The sequence below is a fragment of the Equus caballus genome, chromosome 29, assembly GCF_041296265.1.
Source record: "Equus caballus isolate H_3958 breed thoroughbred chromosome 29, TB-T2T, whole genome shotgun sequence".
NCBI lineage: Eukaryota > Metazoa > Chordata > Mammalia > Perissodactyla > Equidae > Equus > Equus caballus.
Genome location: NC_091712.1, coordinates 21,804,399 through 21,819,718, shown reverse-complemented (window position 1 = coordinate 21,819,718; position 15,320 = coordinate 21,804,399).

Genomic DNA, 15,320 nt, shown 5'->3' with positions numbered 1-15,320 from the left:
ATTTGTTTCTTAGTTTAACCTTGTGGCTGTGGGGTGCAGTTTCATGTTCACTATACTGTGCATTAGATCTCTAGGGCTTATATAGTGCTCATTGCAAGTTAAACAACCCTTAAGCAACATCTGTCCTATGCTCCACCCCCTCCCCCCATCCCCTGGTAACCACCAGTTTGCTCTGTTTTCACGGGTTTGGCTTTTTTAGATTCCACATATTAGTAGGATCAGACAGTACTTGTCTTTCTCTGTCTGACTCATTTCACTTAGCATAATGCCCTCAATGTCCATCCGTGTTGTCGCAAATGGCAGGATTTCCTTCTCTCTCATGGCTGAATAATATTCCATTGCATATATATATACACCATATCTTCTCTATCCATTCATCTGTTGATGGGCACTTAGGTTATCTCCACATCTTGGCTATTGTGAATGATGCTGTAATAAACATGGGAGGGCATATATCTCTTCAATGTCATGTTTTCATTTCCTTTGGGTATATACCCAGAAGTGGGATTGCTGGATCACCTGGTAGCACTATTTTCAATTTTGGGGGGAACCTCCATACTGTTTTTGATAGTGGTTGACCCACCCCAAGCCATTAAAGAGTTTCCAATGCCTCGGAAAGGAAGTAGCAAAGGACACTGAAAGTTCGGAATGGAAGGTCTTCCCTGCCTAGGATCTGCTGCCATCAGTCCAGGCCTTGCAGCCTCTGCCCACAGCAACACACGAACTACACACTCCAGCGGGCTGACAGCCGCTTCTCTACTCGGAATCCTGTTTCCCACTTCTGGAAAAAATGTTTCTGGTGTCGATGAAAGTGTCAGAACTGAAGCTTTTTTGGCTGTAAAAAAGTAATTAAAAGCTTATTATGGCTGGCAAGAAGATGACTTTCAAGAGCAATTTCCATTTATTTCAATGCGATAACTTGGTAAATTCCAAGATAATTCAATGACACAAACTTCCTTTCTGAGGAGAGATTCAAAGAGTTTCTTTCGATTCAAATTACAGTCAGTCCAAAGGAAATCTTGCTGCTAAGTCTTTTGTCTTCTCTTTGTTTCCTTATATGTCGTTTTAAGATTGTAGAGATCAAGATAGCAAAGAACAGGGATTTTCTTTAGTATTCATTTTTATTAAATTGTTGCGTCAGGTTTACAATCCCTCTGTGCTATCGAGACGTGTTCTAGAGGGAGGAACCGTTCCTCATCGTGCGTCTCCACAGCTGGCTGGGCCAGCGCAGTGCAGGTAAGAGCGGATGGTCCCAATCGTCATTTAGCCACCAAGAGGTAAAGAAGGAGTTTCTTTCTTTCTATGTACATGCTTGTTAAAGTTGCAGAAAAACAAAGCATCCCCTCACTTCACTTTTTCCAAAGGGTGGAGGGAATTTTGGGTAAAATATCTATCAAGAATGAGCATCTATGGTTAGGCATGGGTGCGAAATTAAATTCCGACATTGAGTGTTTATCTTTGCTCCTGTCATAAGGAGCTATAAGAATTGAATAGAAAAGATTATTTAGTCTGGGAGTCAATTCAATGCATGAAGGATCCCAAGCCTCTGACACCATTTATTTAGAAATTTTAGCAGTATTCCAGGAGGGGATCGAGGGATGGAGGCTGTGGCAGAGGCATGACCTCATCCTTTTGCCTCACACTCCCCCTGAATCTAAGGCAGCTATTCCAGAACCCCAGAAGCCCCTTCAACAATTCCCAAACTAAGGACAAAATTCCCTACTCCTCAATAATATATAGTGCCTTCTCTTTATGAATTTTGAATATCTTTTCCTCATCTGTCAAATTGGGTTAGTGATACTTATCACAGAAGGTTGTAAGGATGCAATGAGAAAATATCTGTAGAGCCCTTGGCAATAGTAAGTTGCCAGAGACTGTCCCCTCCCTTCCCCCCACTCTGTCCCATGAATTCTCTTCCTTCTTATGGTATTACTAGACTCATTTCCTGATGGAATTGCTTCTGGGGAGTGAATCGGATCAACACATTCACTATGAATGTGATTGTGTGCTACCCTGGGTAGGTCTTCATAGAAACTAAAGGGTTTTTGTGTTTTTTTGTTTACAAATATCAACTGAGACCTTGTGCTTCTGCAAAAAGAGTCACGGGTTTGAGCACACTGGGAGCAGGTTTTATTCCAGTAAACTCATTTATAAGGACTTTATTGGATTCTATTTAGACAGGGCCACAAGGGGAAGACCAGATAATCACTTATTAGCTGGTGAGCAGCAGCCACCTGAGACAGGACCCCAGGTTGACAGACGCCACTGCAGTGGCTTGGGTGCAATAAGGTGACTCATGTGGGCCATGGAAGGCCTCAGCACTCAAGGAACAGAATCAACTAGGCTGCGTCTCCCACATCCCACACCTCGAGACCAGTACTTAGGAATAATCTCGTTCCACCTTCATTCACCTCACACACAGGCTAGAGGAAGCCGCTCTCCCAGTCTCTCCCCAGGGCCCCTAACAGGAACACGCAAAAGGACCGCTGTCAGCAAAAAATAACCCTAGCAGGGACTGTGTCCTGTCTAGTTCTATGTGACAAAAGAACCGTAATTATCTCCTCCTCCCTGTGCCCAATCAAGGGAAAGGAGGAAATGGAAAAGACCCTGGTCATTATTTCCTTCTGAGGTGAAATAATACACAATTTGCTTCAGGAATGGGAAGAACCACAGTGGTGCCTAAGAATATGTATGCAGCTTCCATGTTAAAGAATATATCTATACGCTATGTCATATATCTAAATTTCCACAGCTCTGCTTCCCTTCCCCAGAGCCTGTCTTCCAGGAGTCATGGCCCAGCTATTGAAAGAGTAAGTCAAGAGTAAATCAGCACAAACGTTGAATATTTGTGATGAGTTACCCGCTGGAAGACAAAGATGATACATCATAGGAGCTTTCAGTGTGACGGGAGACACAAGGAAGTAGATCAAGACAGGATGTTCTCATAATTACCAGACTTCTGTGAGGATGCCTCCGTGGGAGCTCAGAGAAGGCTGGATCTTGAAGGATGCTTTCCAAAAGGACAAGAGGGAGCAAGGCAGTCCAGATCCCGAGTAGAGTGTGAGAAAGCCATTGGTGCTCTCGAGACAGAGGACAGCTAAGAATCCAGCAGGTCACTGTGGGAGAGCCCTGCACTCTGGTCGTAGAGGACAAAATGCACATTGTTGGCTAACAGGCATTAAAAAGTAAACCTAAAATAGCGATTGTTGTGGAAGCATCTATGAGAAATGGGAGTGGTCTGGAGGGTTGGTGACAAATGCACATTTATTTCGCGTGGGTGTTTCCTAGGTGAGGCCCCTGAGGCCAGAGCACAGCTCTCAGGCTGGTCCTGTGAGAGACCTTCTGAGCACCTGCACCCAAACCTCTGCTTCAAAGGCTGGAACGCTAGTTCTGGGGACAGTACCACTCAAAGAGAAGTCTGCAGTGGAAAATTTTGCTTCTTTAGAAACCGTGTTTTCCTACAGACAGAGGATATTAGAACAAGTACAGTTTTAGAAGTAGCCATGGGTTCGGTGATCCTTCAGTGCCATATAGGCTTTAAGAAATGTTCAGCCAAGTCCAATAGAAGGGGGAAATTCCTTAGCAACTTACTGTGCTCCAAGAAAGTAAAAATCTAGTGAAAGAGTTTTCATGTGATTAAATCTATAGATGTGGAGACAATGAATGTTCAGGCACCTGAACTCCTTTCTGGGTTCCTTTCCACAGAGCATATTAAAAAGCATCCCGTCCTATGAACAGACATTTCTCCAAAGAAGACATACAGATAGCCAATAGGTGCATGAAAAGATGCTCAACATCACTTATCATCAGGGAAATGCCAATCAAAACTACAGTAAGATATCACCTTACACCTGATAGAATGGCTATAATAATCAAGACAAAAAATAGCACATATTGGAGAGGATGTAGAGAAAAGGGAACCCGCATCCACTGCTGGTAGGAATGCAAACTGGTGTAGGCACTATGGAAAACAGTATGGAGATTTCTCAAAAAATGAAACATAGAAATATCATATGACCCAGCTATCCTACTACTGGGTATCTATCCAAAGAACTTTAAATCAACAATTCAAAGAGACTTGTGCAACCCTATGTTCATTGCAGCATTATTCACAATAGTCAAGATGGGGAAGCAACCCAAGCACCCATTGACTGATGACTGGATAAAAAAGATGTGATAAACATATACACAATGGAATACTACTCAGCCATAAAAAAGACAAAATCATCCCATTCGCAACAACATGGATGGAGCTTGAGGGTATTATATTAAGTGAAATAAGCCAGACAGAGAAAGACAAACACTGTATGACTTCACTCATATGTATAAGATAAACTAACACATGGACAAAGAGACCTATGTAGTGCTTACCAGGGGGAAGGAGGGTGGGGAGTGGGCACAAAGGGTGAAGGGGCACATTTTATGGTGACTGACTAATAATGTACAACTGAAATTTCACAATGTTGTAAACTATCATAACCTCAATAAAAAAAAATCAATGGATAAAAAAAAAATCATCCATACCCACTTCAGACAGAACTACATTGCATCATACCTAGTTGTCACGAGTTCTATCAATAATTGGTTCTGCTTCTTCAAATCCACTACTTCCTCTCCCATGACGCATCTCAGTTCTGATTCTAATCTAACCTGAAATGTTGCAATAGCAGTTACTTTCTATGTTAGATAACATCCTTTTGTTTGCAAGCGATGAAAACCAACTTGAACTAGCTGAGGAGAAAAAAAATTTGATAGAATATTGGAAAAGCTCATAGAATCCAAGGAACCCCAGGAGCAGTCAGGAACCGGGAGAGGCAGTGATCAGGGCACCCCAGTGACCTTAACCACAAACCTTTATGCTTGTTCCCTCTAGAGCCCTGCCACTGATAACCTGACTCAGCTCTGCATTTCCCAGTCTCTGTCTCTTGTTCTTGTCCTTAAGGAAGAACCTAATTGGGTGAGCTTTGAGTCAAGTGTCCACTCTGGTCAAAGAGGCCATGTCCAAGATGATGGTATCATACAGCATAAATATGGATTCCAGGGGCCACCCCAACAGCTCAAGGACAAAGGACAAAGGTTCATGGGTTTTGCAGGCTTGGCAGGCATCCCGATAGGCAACATTGGTTATTTAACATGCACACGTGCATACACACACACATGCACACACACATGCACACATACACATACAATGTTTCTCTCCACAGGCAATGTTGTTCATTCACTCAATCATTCATCCAGCCAACAAATATTTGTTCAGTGCCCAGGTGATCTGGCCTTGGGAATTAAAAACAGGCATGGTTCCTGTTGTCATGGGGACACTTCTAAATGGAGGGAAGACAACAAAAAAAATGTAAAATTTCAGCTTCAGAAAGGGGTGGTACACGATGTAATGAGAGCTTATGATGAAGACATTACTTTCCAGAGAAACTAATTCATGAGGTGGGATCTGAAAGTTGAGTAAGAGTAACCCAAGTAAAAAGAGAAAAACTAGTGTTTCAGGAAGAGGGAACTGCATATGTAAGCACCCTGGGGTAGGGCAAGAGCATGACTAGCAGAAGAGACTTTTCATATGTTTGTTTTTTGTGGGTCTCTAATGAAAAGAGAGAATGTTCTTGCCTGTGTTGTTCACTGCTGTATCCCCAGCATCAAGAAGAAGAACCAGCACCTGGCTTTCAGGCCTCGTAAAGGAGTAGAGAGCAAGGAGGAGCTTGTGCCAAGGTGAGGCTAGAGAGAGAAGTAGGGATCAGACCCTGGAAGGCCTTGAAGAGCAGAGTGAGAAGGGGTCAGCAATCTGAGTAATTAAGTGAGGGCATGTCATCAAAACAGCTGCCCAGGTGTTTTGAAGAAATACCCTAAACAGGCTAAAACTTTAAGATAAGCCTAAGAAATACCCTCAAAAAGACAAGGGAGGATATTGAAAACATGAGCTAAGAAGAAATAGTTACAGGGGCCAGCCCCGTGACATAGTGGTTAAGTTCAGCGCACTCTGCTTCGGCAGTCTGGGTTTGCAGGTTCAGATCCCAGGCACAGCATCTATACCACTGTCAGTACTATGATGGCAACCCACATAGAAAATAGAGGAAGACTGGCACAGATGTTAGCTCAGGAACAACCTTCCTTGAGCAAAAAAAGAGGAAGATTGGCAACACATGTTGGCTCAGGGCAAATCTTTCTCAGCAAAAAAATAAAATAAAAATATAATATTTGCAGTAATGCATTCCATAGAGTAAGCTAAAGAGCAGAGTGGATACAAATGAAGAATCAACCAGCGGCCTGGAAGAACTTGTCAGGCAGTGCCCCAAAAAGTATAAGGAAGGGGCAAAGAGATGAAAATAATGAAAGAAAAATTAAGAGATGTGGAAGATAGACATAAAAGCTCAGTGGACAGCACCTGGGAGTGGCCACGACATCACTCTACTATCACAGTGTACTATGTCCAGAGAAAGAATCTGGCAAGAACATCCTTCCAGTTACCACTTCTTCAGGGAAAATGGAAACCACAGAAAACATATATTAATTTCTGTGTTTTACTGAGAATTGCCTTATAAAAGAGTTCCAGATGGCGGCAAGAAATTCCAAAATACATTTCATTCAGTTATTAGTTTTAAAAAGTATACTTTTTAAGGAACAACTCTTTAAAAAAACAAAGCGAAATGCAGGTTTCCTTTTGAACGTGTCGCCATGAAATCAAACACATTTTTTTTTCAGTTTTAAATGTTTTCTTATCCTTTATTTCTTATAATTTTTAAAAGTAAACTCTGAAATATGATTTTTTCTGTTTTTATTGGTTTATAGTATTATAAAAATTTCAGGTGTATGTCATTATATTTGAATTTCTGTGCGTTTTTGTGTGCTTGAATGAAGTGACTTTAGACATAGGATCCGATTTGAAGGTTGGGATAAACATAATCCTAAAGATAAAGTAAAAGAAAAGATGCTGACCTGTGATGAAATAAAAATCATTTTACAAATAGTTTCTGGTTTGGTAGCTTCTGAGTACTTTAAAAAATCTAAATATGCTGGGTTTTCTCTTAAAAGAGAAACAAAAAGAACAGTGCCTGGAGCATAGTAACCCAAGGCTGCCACACTATACAAGTTGAGGGGGTTCTGTTCACAGAGAATATAACATGAATGATGCTCCCTGGATTTGTGCAATGGGTCAGACTGTAGTAACAATTATGTACATATTAGTGGTTTATTATTATTATTACACTGTAATAGTTAAATAAAACCTAAACTGTTGTAACAAGGACGCCCTAAACTCAGGGACTTAAATCACATCCAAATTTATTTCTCTCTCACTCCCAGGGGCAGATTTGCTCCATGAGATCATTCAGGAACTAAAGTTCTTTACTTACTTATCACTTCTCCATCTTCTAGAATATTTTACCCATCTTCATATTTCAAGTTGTGTTACTGGCATCTCTGCTTTGTAACCCAGGAGAAGAGGGTACAAAGAGAGAGCCTAGAGGATGAGCAACTTCATTTTTAAGGACATAAAGTAGAAGTTACGTAAATCATGTCTGTTCATATCCCATTGGACAAAATCGAGTCACAAGACCGTATCAGGCTCCACAAGATGTTGGGAAATGTAGTTTCCAGCCAGATGGCCATATGCCCAACCAAAAATGGGTGGGGGCGAGTGTGTTAGTTTGCTAGGGCAACTGTGACAAAGTGCCAAACTAAGTGGCTAAAATGACAGAAATTTATTGTCTCACCGTTCTGGAGGCTGGAAGTTTGAGACAAGGTATTGGTAGAATTGGTTCCTTCTGAGGACTGTGAGGAAGAATTAGTTCCATGCCTCTCCCCTAGGTTCTGGTGCTTTTCTGGTAGTCTTTGGCACTCCTTGGCTTGTAGAGGCATCACCTCAATCTCTACCTTCATGTTCACATGACACTCTCCATGTGCACACATCTCTGTGTCCAAATTGCCTCTTTCTATAAGGACACTAGTCATAGGGAATTAGAGACTGAAGACCCAGTGAGATGTTTTCCACTGACATAGTTAAAATAGGCTAGACTACCCTACAAGAACAAACGAACCCTAAAATCTCAATGCCTGGACAAGGTAAATGTTAACTTCTCATTCACAACACAACTCAACACAGTTGGCCACAGTGTCTGTCCCTTGCAGTCATCAAAAGAACCGTGCTTCTTTCATCCGGCAGCTCTGGTCCTCTAGAGTCTCTCTGGAGTTTCCCACCAGATGCTCTGTATTCTGCCAGAGAATGAATGAAGAGGGAGAATGAGGAGGATCAAACGAGGCACATTGCTTCCACTCAGGCTTACCCTGACCTTTGCAGAACACGGCCAAGTGAGGTCCATATTCCATGTGCAACTTTTTGCAAATATGCTAATTTGAGTATCTCTGGAAACTTGGAACAAAGAGAAGCAAGAAAATAGAAGCTAAGCACAACTGGGAAATGACTCTTGGTTATGCAAGAGTCTATGGTCTTCATGGTTTCTGAGAGGATTTGGTAAATTAATTTGTCTTTCTCTTACCTAAGCTCTCCTGATGCTCAAATCTTCCAGCCATTCAGAAGTGATACCAATCTCCACCTTCAGCAATGGCATAACCTACACATTTTTACAGAATTTGAACACAATCACCTTTTGTCTCAAGTACACATGGCAAAAGGTGTGGAGAAGCATTACCCTGAGGCCTGAGTAGCCTTGGTCATAGAGAAGATGTTTCCAACTACAGGTTAGGCAGGGCCAACTCTAAGCATCAGCACCCGAGTGACGAGAGACCTACGTATTCCTTAATAAATTTGTTTTTCATGTGTTTGTAATATGCAGGGCCCTGTAAGCTCAGAGCCAGGTAGGGGCTCCTCTCAATCAGGTCTAAAGGCAATATTGATTCTACCAATATACCACTGAGCAGAATCCAGTCACATGGTCTCAATATAATGCAGAGGGAGTGTGAGAAATTTGGCCCTCCTGCGTGCCTAGGAAGAGGAAATGAGATGCACATGCCCATGTTGTTCAATATCATTTGCGAACATGACTTTTAATGATGGTGAATTTTATTACATATCTATGCTGTACTTCAGTTCTCTCCTGTTTATAGCCCTTGACTCTAGGGCTCTGACTATAGGCACGAGGCCTCTGAAAGTTCCTAGGATCCCTTGTAGATTCAAAATGGCCAAGTCAATTCAAAAGCCCCAGAAGATTTTTGGGGTGAGAGACAAGTAGAAGCAATTGTCCAGCTGGCAGATCCACTGAGACAGCACTTCATGTAAGACAAAGGAGGGTCAACACAGGTGTGGAAATTTCAGTTGGTTCAGATCACATTTTAAGTTTCACATTGGTAACTAATGTGCAAATATCTTAGAAACGTTTCTTAAATCTCATTCTCAGTTTTTCTTTCAACAGATAATACTACAACCCCATTTTCTATTCCCGTCTATCATCCACAGATTATTATGGATATGTTTATAGAGAAAATATCATCTAATGACATGGTCTGATTTGCATTCTTAAAAAATTGCTTTCACATCACTTACTCTTCAAAGAAACGTAGTAAATGTACAGGAATATAAGATTACTTGAAAGGTGTGTAATAGAATAAAGTTGTTAAGCTCTCCCATATAGCTACAGCACAATCAATGAAAACCAGTGGAAATGGAATGCTTTATTACTCAAGTCCTCCTAAAATTGATGGGTTTATTAAACCTGTCAGCTCATTGGTTCTGTGATAAAATCTGAGAGCCAGGTGCTCGTTGTATAGGATTCCTAATAAATTTACGGCCAGATTGAAAGAGAGGTAAAGAAAGCTTCTTTAGTCTGCTCTGCCTAGCTAAAAATGTGAATGTGAGCATTTATAGGAGTATAAATTCTTGAAATTTTATCTTAGAGAAATAGCCATTTATCAGCACAAAGGTAGATCTGTGGGTGTATGTATATATATACACCCTCACGACACATATATATATATTCCTCACAACATGGTTTATACTAGTGAACTATTGAAAATAGTCTAAATGTCCAACAATAAGGCTAGGGTTAAAAGAAAATTGCTACCTCCATACAATGGGCCACAACTTTTTCATTAAAATAGCATGTAATATTACATAAAAAGAGCAGGATCTGAGTATGAGCCCAGTTTTTAAAATTAGTCTCATATGCATTATATATATAAATATACTGTGTATATATACATTAGATATGAAAATATATATATACCATGTGTGTATGTGAGTATATATATTTTTTCTTCTACTCTCTCTCTCTCTATAGTCTAGTATACCGTATAGTCTCTCCTACTCTCTCTATATATATTATATATTATAATATATAACTATATCATATAGAGTATATATTTTATGTTTATATATAATATTTATATTTTATATTATATGTCATATTTATATATAAATATGTTTATATTCATTTATATTTATAATAGTTTGTATATTTATAATATATTATATATCTTTATCTATAATTACATATATAGTCCAGTATATAGTATAGTCTCTCCTTCTAGTCTCTCTCTATATATGATATATATATTCTAATATAGAATTATATAATATAGATATGAGAGAGAGACACTAGAAGGAGAGATTAGAAGAAAAGATTAAATTTGATTATCTTTAGATTGGAGATCATGGATGATCTTTTTTCCTAATATTTTTCTACATTTTCTAAATAAGTTATAAAGACCATATATTACTTTTTACCAGAAAAATATGTTTTAAAAGTAAGAGAGAATATTTTAATAAAGTAAAATTATGTGTATGTGTGTATTACTTCCATGAAATTTTTTAAAATAGAGATTAACACGTAGGCAGAGGGTTTTTCAAAATCTTGTTCAACGGGAATTACTTTCCTTTGGTTTCTGCGTGTTGGGCCTCTTGCCCTCAGGCATGCACTAACTGTTTGCCCCACAGGCCCTACAAGTGGGCAATAGCAAGAAAAGAAGAAATAACAGTATTGGAAACTGCCATTCATAAGGCAGGGCTCTATCAAAAGAAGGAGTGTTAACATTTAGAGTTCTTCAATTCTGCGGGTAAATTTTCCATGAGATCACAGAAACTTTGCAAGGAGACTAAATGGTGCTAAAAGTGTGCAGAGAAAATAAATCAGAGGACCCTGATGGTTTATGAGGATGACTGGCACATAGCGTGGGTAAAGAGGAGTCAGGGCTTTGCCTGCGCCTCCAGTAAACCCAGAGCGGAATTTCCCAGCAGCCAGCACATAGAATCTCCTGAGAACTGGGAGGAGAACAAGAGACATGCAAGGTTCCTGCGTGGCAGCAACAACTCGTATTCGCACTAATGCTTTATACCTTCAAAGTGCTTTTACATAAGTTAGCACATATGATGTGCATGATCATTCAGCGAGATAAAACTATGTCAGTCAGGACTTTTTATTTGCAAGGAACAGAAAATACACCTCAAGTGGACTTAGCCATCAAAACCCAACTTCTCTCATCTCTCAACTCTGTTTTCTGCTGGGTTTGGCCCCATGTGGTAATAAAATGATTCCAAGCCATACGTCCCCTCTTTTTCAATCCAATGGAGAAAAAGAGAGACTCTCTTTCCCAGAAGTCCCAGAGAAAGTCCTCAGTGGTTCTGACTTGATCACATGTTCACTCAAGGACCAGTGTAAGTGACTAGATTGGGTTGGATTTACGTGGGTCATGGGATCCATTACTGGAGTCCTTGGGTGGACTCAGTGTCTTCTAACCACAGAGGCTGGGAGTGTAGACGGTGAACTGCCCAAACGAAAAATAGGTTACCACTGCCAGATTTGATGCTGGAAGACAAAGAACAAATGTCCACTATGTCCACTACAGAAATTGAATCACAGAGAGGTAAATTGAGTCAGGGAAATAAAGTAGAAGGAAAACTCTTCATTATGACGCTCTGAGAGTCCACTGTTTATATGGTCAGGGATAGGCTTTGGGGGGATAAAACAAATATGCGAGATAGTCCCTGTTATCAAGGAAGTTGTGATTTAGAAATCTCTTTCCCTTCTTTCTTGCTTAACAAACTCCTTCAAGACTTGGGTTAAATGTTATCTTGTCTAGGAAGTCTCCCTTGTCTTGCTCAGGCAGAGTAAACTGGGTTCCCACAACCATTTATACAAAATTTTGCCCAAGACCCACTACACTGTGTGTTACTATTGGTTTACATGGCCCTCTTCCCTGTTAGACCTTGAGATCTGGGGCCATAACAAATTCATATCACTATACTGAGGGGCTGGCACAACGCTGTCTCTAATAGAACTCACCAAATGTTTGAATTAATGAATGAAATGGCATAGGCCATACAAACTTACTAATGTGCTGTATTATTGTGGTCATTACCTTCTTAGACTTGATCAAGCAAGGTCTCTGCCCCAGGATGTAGCCTCAGGGGGCCCCCCACACTTTGGATAGTATTGCTCAAAATTTTCTAAGTCCCCTTGTGGTGGCTGGGACCAGCCAAGGCCAGTGAGGCAGCTATGCCAGACAGGGCGCCTCAAGCTCAGACGAAGACCCATGGGAGTCCCAGTCCCTATTTCCCCCTTTAGGACACTCCTAAACTCTCTACTTCTCATACAGGGTCAACCAAATGCCCTGAGAAGCTCTGAGACTCACGTCTATGGGCTGGTCAAAGGGCCCTCAGCCATGACCCAATTCCAGAAGGCAGACTAAGGAGCAGATTGCTCCTGCTGACCGCTGTGGAATTTCTTTCATGGGATTGCACAAGGTCAGGCTATCAGAATGGTGTTGAGATCTTGATTTGACATGACTCTCACTCATGTTGGACACAGAATGAGTTCAAGACTCTGGACTACTGATGGTCTAGCCACTCACATGGGCCTGGACTTTGGCTCTCTCTGGTCTGTATACCAGCTGTGATGCCTCCTATGATTTACAGCCACTGAGGGTACTATTTCTACATACAGCAGAAGTGCTCCCATGAGGTCCGCCAATATCGTTGGTATAGTTTCAGAAATAAAATATGTGGTCACGTAAAACTTGACAAACTGAAATGAATGGATCTTAGATGATAGGAAAGGAGTGTCAAAAAGACTTTCTGAGAGAATAACAATGGTGACAGAGCATATGATGACCACACTCCCTTGGCTGCATGCTTTGGGGATGAAGCTCTGAGCATCCGCCTGCACCTTGTACACACTATCTCCCTGTTTTCAGTCCCCCGGACCCCAGCCACCTGAGGTGCCTCTAATTCCTGAGAGTCTCCAGGGATCCAAAATTTCTCACTTCCTATTGGCTTTCCCCTCTTCAGGCAGATTTTAGCTTTTTCCACTCTGCTGAGTCAGTTATCATTCATCTATCCACTTTTCATTTTCCCAAATATTGTTGACATTTCTCATCTGTGTTTCTCTCCACTCCCATTATTTTTATACTTGTGGATTTGTAAGTTTTGTATTTCTTTACTGCCGTTTTAATGGAGTCTCAGAGAACATCAATGATAAATGTTTGTGTTCAATCCACCACATTAAACATGCTTTCCTTTAAACTCTCTTTTCCCTGGGCGACCATGATACACTACCATGTTGATTAAACCACAGCCACTTTGCTCACTATCTATGCCTCCTTTGCTGGCTGCTCTTCCCATGGGTTTTTTTCTTGTCCAAATACTTTCCTCCTACAACCTCACTGACGTTCGACGATGAACTCGATGAAGTTAATTCACATCCTATATTCCTAGTCCTGATCTTCTTCTTGAGCCCCAAATTTGTGCTTGACGTCTCCAAGTAGCATGCCATCTTACATGTTCCAAATCAAACCGGGCCCCCTCCACCCTCTCCTGCTCCTTCACCCCAGCAGCACCTCCTTTTGACACGAAACTTGCAAACACTGAACCACCGTTCCCTTAGTCAGGGCCATTTGCCTCTTCCTTCTCTCTCCTCCCTCATACCAAATCATGAAGTTATGACAACCCTACTTTTCAAATATCTCTGCAGCTGTCCCGCTTTTCATTCCATCCCCATCCCTGAATTTCAGGCCCTTAGTAACTGGAAGCTGGAGAGAAGCAATACTAGATGTGCAACAGAATACCCACCTCCCCTCTTCTGCTTTCTTATGATCTAACCCATCTCTCACATTGATGTCAGCTTACTCTCCCTGAAGCCCAAGTGTGTTCACGGGATTTGTAAAGATAAATTCACCTATCATGCTATGGTCCCAACCATTATCTCCAGCTCATTTTCCTCTAACAATTTCATATTCTCCACTCAAACTTGAACTATTCTCAGCACCTTCATTGTCCTTTCCTATCTCTAAGCATTTGTTAAAAGTGTTTCTTCCATCTAAAATGAATACTCTGATCATCTGCCCTGCTTTTAAAATTCTATCAATTATTTGAGGCTCACCTGTTCCCAAAAGCTTTTCCTTACCCTCACCACACCTACTCCAGTGTTATTTTCCTTCTTTGATCTCCCTGTATTTCTCTCAACCTTATGTTTAAATCATTTGTGAACTTATGTAATTCCCCACTAATGTGCACAAGCTCTTAAGATAATCGAGCTCAAAAGTACCTAGCCCAATGCCTGGCACAGGGGCAGTATTATAAATATTCTTTCCATTCCCTCTGCCTCAACTTCTTCCAAAAAGGAATTTAAATGGCTTACAAGAAATATATTCAATAAAACAGTAAAATAAAATTTATTTTGAATCAAGATTAGTGAAAATATACATTTGCACACATTGACAAAAACAAGATGAAAAACAGAATATAACTATTTAAGCTGTAAGGTCCTAATAGTTGTGATAGTTGGGCTTCAAAGTGGGTGCTGAATTTCGTGGAAACTAAAGAGAAATCAGAAATATGGTCAGTGTTATGGGTTGAATTGTGTGCTCCCAATAGATATTCAAGTCCTAACTCTCATTATCTATGAATGTGACCGTATCTGGCAATAGGGTCTTTGCAGTTGATCATGTTAAGATGAGGTCACTAGGGCAGGCCCTAATCCAATAATCGGTATCCTGATAAGAAGGAGAAATTTGGACACAGAGACAGGAAGATGAAGCAAAGATACAGGGAGAATGTCATCTACAAGGAACACCAAATGTTGCCAGCAAACCACCGGAGGCTAAGGGAGCGGCATGGAACAGATTCTTCCTCAAAGCTCTCAGAAGGACCCAATCCTGACAACATCTTAATTTTGTATTTCTAGCCTCCAGAATGTGAGACAATCAATTTTGTTGTTTAAGCCGTCCGGTTTGTGATCTTTAGCTATGGCGGCCCTGGGAAACTAACTCAGTCAGTTTCATAGCTTTTGTTATACAAAAAGAGAAGGAAAGGAAATAAGGAAAGCAAAGTTATTTCTAGCACGAGCTCCTTTGGAAACTTCCCATTT